Genomic DNA, 7065 nt, shown 5'->3' with positions numbered 1-7065 from the left:
AAAAAACGGAAGGGTATTTTCCCCATTGTAAAGTAATGGAGTTAGGCTAGGTTGCTAATGGTTTTTACGCGTAAGAGATGGTTATTAAAATGGCATTCAAACATTCTGTACTTTTTTTCAACAACATTTTTTAGATCCAATTTGTTTTATTATTATTTTTTTTTATCAACAAAGGCTCAGATTAGTTCAGGTAATATATGTAAATATGTGATGTCACAATAAAATGTGTTCGTGTTAATGTTTGTACGAAAATAGCGTTTAACAGTTCGCTAGCTTGATGTTAACCAAATGTAGCTTGGCCCCCAGTGATTTTAGATTATGTAATTTTCTTGTTGTTGAAATTGACACTACAGTATAGGCAATCATTTATACACAATTGCACATTGCTTACCTCAGTAAACAGTTGCGGCTCCCGTCTGAAAAAAGTAGGTTTACTGAGGTAAACAATGCAATTGTGTATAAATGATTGCCTATACTGTAGAGTATGGGGGAGTATTCTGGAGGCCTGGACGTGAGTTATATGCAATGTGAATGTGTAGATGTATGGTGACTCCAGATTTGGATTAACGGACCAACGGGTTCTGCTTTGACAGGTACCAGGAATGGTGGGAGGGACAATCTGAAAGTATTTATCTTTGCACACAAGAGCAGCCTCCAGAATACTCCCCTATCACCTGCTGTACGGACGGGAGCCGCAACTGTTTACTGAGGTAAGCAATGTGCAATTGTGTATAAATGATTGCCTATACTGTAGTGTGAAACATTTTGTAATTGACTTTCTATTGCTGTTTTTTGTACAAAAAAATAAAATAACTTTATTATCCCTGATACAAGTTGTCGAACAAGATCAGAATGCCTTCAAGCAGGTAAACATGTTCACTGTTCATTTATTTTCTGGCCTTCAAAATATATATATGTATTTGTGATAACATAAAATATAATTGCATTTATTTCTATTGTCAATCAAGGTGAGACTGAACATGAACAAGGAGAAACGGAAGGAGAACCACCGGACCAGGTGAACATCCTGGCTAATAACTTGGAAGAAGGACGAAAGGAAGGCGAGACCAGAGAAACCTTGGTGCTCTTTCGCTCCTAGCTGGGGTCACCATCCATTAAGGTGAATATAAAAATCTCACATTATAACTATTTGCCTCCTCGTGGTGGGCGGTAATCGCCATGCTGTCAGCAGTACCAACACTGGCCTAGGGGTTATCTCCTAGTGGTTAGAGTGTAGAGGAGGTAGGTAGCCTAGTGGTTAGAGTGTAGAGGAGGCTGGTAGTCTAGTGGTTAGAGTGTAGAGGCGGCAGGGTAGCCTAGTGGTTAGAGTGTAGAGGCGGCAGGAAGCCTAGTGGTTAGAGTGTAGAGGAGGCAGGGTAGCCTAGTGGTTAGAGTGTAGAGGAGGCAGGTAGCCTAGTGGTTAGAGTGTAGAGGAGGCAGGGTAGCCTAGTGGTTAGAGTGTAGAGGAGGCAGGGTAGCCTAGTGGTTAGAGTGTAGAGGAGGCAGGGTAGCCTAGTGGTTAGAGTGTAGAGGCGGCAGGAAGCCTAGTGGTTAGAGTGTAGAGGAGGCAGGGTAGCCTAGTGGTTAGAGTGTAGAGGAGGCAGGTAGCCTAGTGGTTAGAGTGTAGAGGCGGCAGGGTAGCCTAGTGGTTAGAGTGTAGAGGAGGCAGGTAGCCTAGTGGTTAGAGTGTAGAGGAGGCAGGGTAGCCTAGTGGTTAGAGTGTAGAGGAGGCAGGGTAGCCTAGTGGTTAGAGTGTAGAGGAGGCAGGGTAGCCTAGTGGTTAGAGTGTAGAGGAGGCAGGGTAGCCTAGTGGTTAGAGTGTAGAGGTGGCAGGGTAGCCTAGTGGTTAGAGTGTAGAGGAGGCAGGGTAGCCTAGTGGTTAGAGTGTAGAGGAGGCAGGAAGCCTAGTGGTTAGAGTGTAGAGAAGGCAGGTAGCCTAGTGGTTAGAGTGTAGAGGCGGCAGGAAGCCTAGTGGTTAGAGTGTAGAGGCGGCAGGGTAGCCTAGTGGTTAGAGTGTAGAGGCGGCAGGGTAGCCTAGTGGTTAGAGTGTAGAGGCGGCAGGGTAGCCTAGTGGTTAGAGTGTAGAGGCGGCAGGAAGCCTAGTGGTTAGAGTGTAGAGGAGGCAGGGTAGCCTAGTGGTTAGAGTGTAGAGGAGGCAGGTAGCCTAGTGGTTAGAGTGTAGAGGAGGCAGGGTAGCCTAGTGGTTAGAGTGTAGAGGAGGCAGGGTAGCCTAGTGGTTAGAGTGTAGAGGCGGCAGGAAGCCTAGTGGTTAGAGTGTAGAGGAGGCATGTAGTCTAGTGGTTAGAGTGTAGAGGCGGCAGGGTAGCCTAGTGGTTAGAGCGTAGAGGCGGCAGGAAGCCTAGTGGTTAGAGCGTAGAGGCGGCAGGAAGCCTAGTGGTTAGAGCGTAGAGGCGGCAGGAAGCCTCGTGGTTAGAGCGTAGAGGCGGCAGGAAGCCTCGTGGTTAGAGCGTAGAGGCGGCAGGAAGCCTAGTGGTTAGAGCGTAGAGGCGGCAGGAAGCCTAGTGGTTAGAGCGTAGAGGCGGCAGGAAGCCTAGTGGTTAGAGCGTAGAGGCGGCAGGAAGCCTAGTGGTTAGAGCGTAGAGGCGGCAGGAAGCCTAGTGGTTAGAGGGTAGGAAGCCTAGTGGTTAGGCAGGAAGCCCTAGTGGTTAGAGCGTAGAGGCGGCAGGAAGCCTAGTGGTTAGAGCGTAGAGGCGGCAGGAAGCCTAGTGGTTAGAGCGTAGAGGCGGCAGGAAGCCTAGTGGTTAGAGCGTAGAGGCGGCAGGAAGCCTAGTGGTTAGAGCGTAGAGGCGGCAGGAAGCCTAGTGGTTAGAGCGTAGAGGCGGCAGGAAGCCTAGTGGTTAGAGCGTAGAGGCGGCAGGAAGCCTAGTGGTTAGAGCGTAGAGGCGGCAGGAAGCCTAGTGGTTAGAGCGTAGAGGCGGCAGGAAGCCTAGTGGTTAGAGCGTAGAGGCGGCAGGAAGCCTAGTGGTTAGAGCGTAGAGGCGGCAGGAAGCCTAGTGGTTAGAGCGTAGAGGCGGCAGGAAGCCTAGTGGTTAGAGCGTAGAGGCGGCAGGAAGCCTAGTGGTTAGAGCGTAGAGGCGGCAGGAAGCCTAGTGGTTAGAGCGTAGAGGCGGCAGGAAGCCTAGTGGTTAGAGCGTAGAGGCGGCAGGAAGCCTAGTGGTTAGAGCGTAGAGGCGGCAGGAAGCCTAGTGGTTAGAGCGTAGAGGCGGCAGGAAGCCTAGTGGTTAGAGCGTAGAGGCGGCAGGAAGCCTAGTGGTTAGAGCGTAGAGGCGGCAGGAAGCCTAGTGGTTAGAGCGTAGAGGCGGCAGGAAGCCTAGTGGTTAGAGCGTAGAGGCGGCAGGAAGCCTAGTGGTTAGAGCGTAGAGGCGGCAGGAAGCCTAGTGGTTAGAGCGTAGAGGCGGCAGGAAGCCTAGTGGTTAGAGCGTAGAGGCGGCAGGAAGCCTAGTGGTTAGAGCGTAGAGGCGGCAGGAAGCCTAGTGGTTAGAGCGTAGAGGCGGCAGGAAGCCTAGTGGTTAGAGCGTAGAGGCGGCAGGAAGCCTAGTGGTTAGAGCGTAGAGGCGGCAGGAAGCCTAGTGGTTAGAGCGTAGAGGCGGCAGGAAGCCTAGTGGTTAGAGCGTAGAGGCGGCAGGAAGCCTAGTGGTTAGAGCGTAGAGGCGGCAGGAAGCCTAGTGGTTAGAGCGTAGAGGCGGCAGGAAGCCTAGTGGTTAGAGCGTAGAGGCGGCAGGAAGCCTAGTGGTTAGAGCGTAGAGGCGGCAGGAAGCCTAGTGGTTAGAGCGTAGAGGCGGCAGGAAGCCTAGTGGTTAGAGCGTAGAGGCGGCAGGAAGCCTAGTGGTTAGAGCGTAGAGGCGGCAGGAAGCCTAGTGGTTAGAGCGTAGAGGCGGCAGGAAGCCTAGTGGTTAGAGCGTAGAGGGCGGCCTAGTGGTTAGAGCGTAGAGGCGGCAGGAGCCTAGTGGTTAGAGCGTAGAGGCGGCAGGAAGCCTAGTGGTTAGAGCGTAGAGGCGGCAGGAAGCCTAGTGGTTAGAGCGTAGAGGCGGCAGGAAGCCTAGTGGTTAGAGCGTAGAGGCGGCAGGAAGCCTAGTGGTTAGAGCGTAGAGGCGGCAGGAAGCCTAGTGGTTAGAGCGTAGAGGCGGCAGGAAGCCTAGTGGTTAGAGCGTAGAGGCGGCAGGAAGCCTAGTGGTTAGAGCGTAGAGGCGGCAGGAAGCCTAGTGGTTAGAGCGTAGAGGCGGCAGGAAGCCTAGTGGTTAGAGCGTAGAGGCGGCAGGAAGCCTAGTGGTTAGAGCGTAGAGGCGGCAGGAAGCCTAGTGGTTAGAGCGTAGAGGCGGCAGGAAGCCTAGTGGTTAGAGCGTAGAGGCGGCAGGTAGCCTAGTGGTTAGAGCGTAGAGGCGGCAGGGTAGCCTAGTGGTTAGAGCGTAGAGGCGGCAGGAAGCCTAGTGGTTAGAGCGTAGAGGCGGCAGGAAGCCTAGTGGTTAGAGCGTAGAGGCGGCAGGAAGCCTAGTGGTTAGAGCGTAGAGGCGGCAGGAAGCCTAGTGGTTAGAGCGTAGAGGTGGCAGGAAGCCTAGTGGTTAGAGCGTAGAGGCGGCAGGAAGCCTAGTGGTTAGAGCGTAGAGGCGGCAGGAAGCCTAGTGGTTAGAGCGTAGAGGCGGCAGGAAGCCTAGTGGTTAGAGCGTAGAGGCGGCAGGAAGCCTAGTGGTTAGAGCGTAGAGGCGGCAGGAAGCCTAGTGGTTAGAGCGTAGAGGCGGCAGGAAGCCTAGTGGTTAGAGCGTAGAGGCGGCAGGAAGCCTAGTGGTTAGAGCGTAGAGGCGGCAGGTAGCCTAGTGGTTAGAGCGTAGAGGCGGCAGGAAGCCTAGTGGTTAGAGCGTAGAGGCGGCAGGAAGCCTAGTGGTTAGAGCGTAGAGGCGGCAGGAAGCCTAGTGGTTAGAGCGTAGAGGCGGCAGGAAGCCTCGTGGTTAGAGCGTAGAGGAGGCAGGAAGCCTCGTGGTTAGAGCGTAGAGGCGGCAGGAAGCCTCGTGGTTAGAGCGTAGAGGCGGCAGGTAGCCTAGTGGTTAGAGCGTAGAGGCGGCAGGGTAGCCTAGTGGTTAGAGCGTAGAGGCGGCAGGAAGCCTAGTGGTTAGAGCGTAGAGGCGGCAGGAAGCCTAGTGGTTAGAGCGTAGAGGCGGCAGGAAGCCTAGTGGTTAGAGCGTAGAGGCGGCAGGAAGCCTCGTGGTTAGAGCGTAGAGGAGGCAGGAAGCCTCGTGGTTAGAGCGTAGAGGCGGCAGGAAGCCTCGTGGTTAGAGCGTAGAGGAGGCAGGTAGCCTAGTGGTTAGAGCGTAGAGGCGGCAGGAAGCCTAGTGGTTAGAGCGTAGAGGCGGCAGGGTAGCCTAGTGGTTAGAGCGTAGAGGCGGCAGGGTAGCCTAGTGGTTAGAGCGTAGAGGCGGCAAGAAGCCTAGTGGTTAGAGCGTAGAGGAGGCAGGTAGCCTAGTGGTTAGAGCGTAGAGGCGGCAGGAAGCCTAGTGGTTAGAGTGTACATTTACATTACATTTAAGTCATTTAGCAGACGCTCTTATCCAGAGCGACTTACAAATTGGTGCATTACCTTATGACATCCAGTGGAACAGCCACTTTACAATAGTGCATCTAAATATTTTGGGGGGTGAGAAGGATTACTTATCCTATCCTAGGTATTCCTTAAAGAGGTGGGGTTTCAGGTGTCTCCGGAAGGTGGTGATTGACTCCGCTGTCCTGGCGTCGTGAGGGAGTTTGTTCCACCATTGGGGGGCCAGAGCAGCGAACAGTTTTGACTGGGCTGAGCGGGAACTGTACTTCCTCAGAGGTAGGGAGGCGAGCAGGCCAGAGGTGGATGAACGCAGTGCCCTTGTTTGGGTGTAGGGCCTGATCAGAGCCTGGAGGTACTGAGGTGCCGTTCCCCTCACAGCTCCGTAGGCAAGCACCATGGTCTTGTAGCGGATGCGAGCTTCAACTGGAAGCCAGTGGAGAGAGCGGAGGAGCGGGGTGACGTGAGAGAACTTGGGAAGGTTGAACACCAGACGGGCTGCGGCGTTCTGGATGAGTTGTAGGGGTTTAATGGAACAGGCAGGGAGCCCAGCCAACAGCGAGTTGCAGTAATCCAGACGGGAGATGACAAGTGCCTGGATTAGGACCTGCGCCGCTTCCTGTGTGAGGCAGGTCCGTACTCTGCGGATGTTGTAGAGCATGAACCTACAGGAACGGGCCACCGCCTTGATGTTAGTTGAGAACGACAGGGTGTTGTCCAGGATCACGCCAATGTTCTTAGCGCTCTGGGAGGAGGACACAATGGAGTTGTCAACCGTGATGGCGAGATCATGGAACGGGCAGTCCTTCCCCGGGAGGAAGAGCAGCTCCGTCTTGCCGAGGTTCAGCTTGAGGTGGTGATCCGTCATCCACACTGATATGTCTGCCAGACATGCAGAGATGCGATTCGCCACCTGGTCATCAGAAGGGGAAAGGAGAAGATTAATTGTGTGTCGTCTGCATAGCAATGATAGGAGAGACCATGTGAGGTTATGACAGAGCCAAGTGACTTGGTGTATAGCGAGAATAGGAGAGGGCCTAGAACAGAGCCCTGGGGACACCAGTGGTGAGAGCGCGTGGTGAGGAGACAGATTCTCGCCACGCCACCTGGTAGGAGCGACCTGTCAGGTAGGACGCAATCCAAGCGTGGGCCGCGCCGGAGATGCCCAACTCGGAGAGGGTGGAGAGGAGGATCTGATGGTTCACAGTATCGAAGGCAGCCGATAGGTCTAGAAGGATGAGAGCAGAGGAGAGCGAGTTAGCTTTAGCAGTGCGGAGCGCCTCCGTGATGCAGAGAAGAGCAGTCTCAGTTGAATGACTAGTCTTGAAACCTGACTGATTTGGATCAAGAAGGTCATTCTTGATTCATAGCGGTAGAGCTGGCCAAGGACGGCACGTTCAAGAGTTTTGGAGAGAAAAGAAAGAAGGGTCTGTAGTTGTTGACATCGGAGGGATCGAGTGTAGGTTTTTTCAGAAGGGGTGCAACTCTCGCTCTCTTGAGGACGGAAGGGACGTAGC

The sequence above is a fragment of the Oncorhynchus keta genome, chromosome 14 (assembly GCF_023373465.1).
Source record: "Oncorhynchus keta strain PuntledgeMale-10-30-2019 chromosome 14, Oket_V2, whole genome shotgun sequence".
Lineage (NCBI taxonomy): Eukaryota > Metazoa > Chordata > Actinopteri > Salmoniformes > Salmonidae > Oncorhynchus > Oncorhynchus keta.
Note: the sequence above shows the minus strand (reverse complement) of the source record.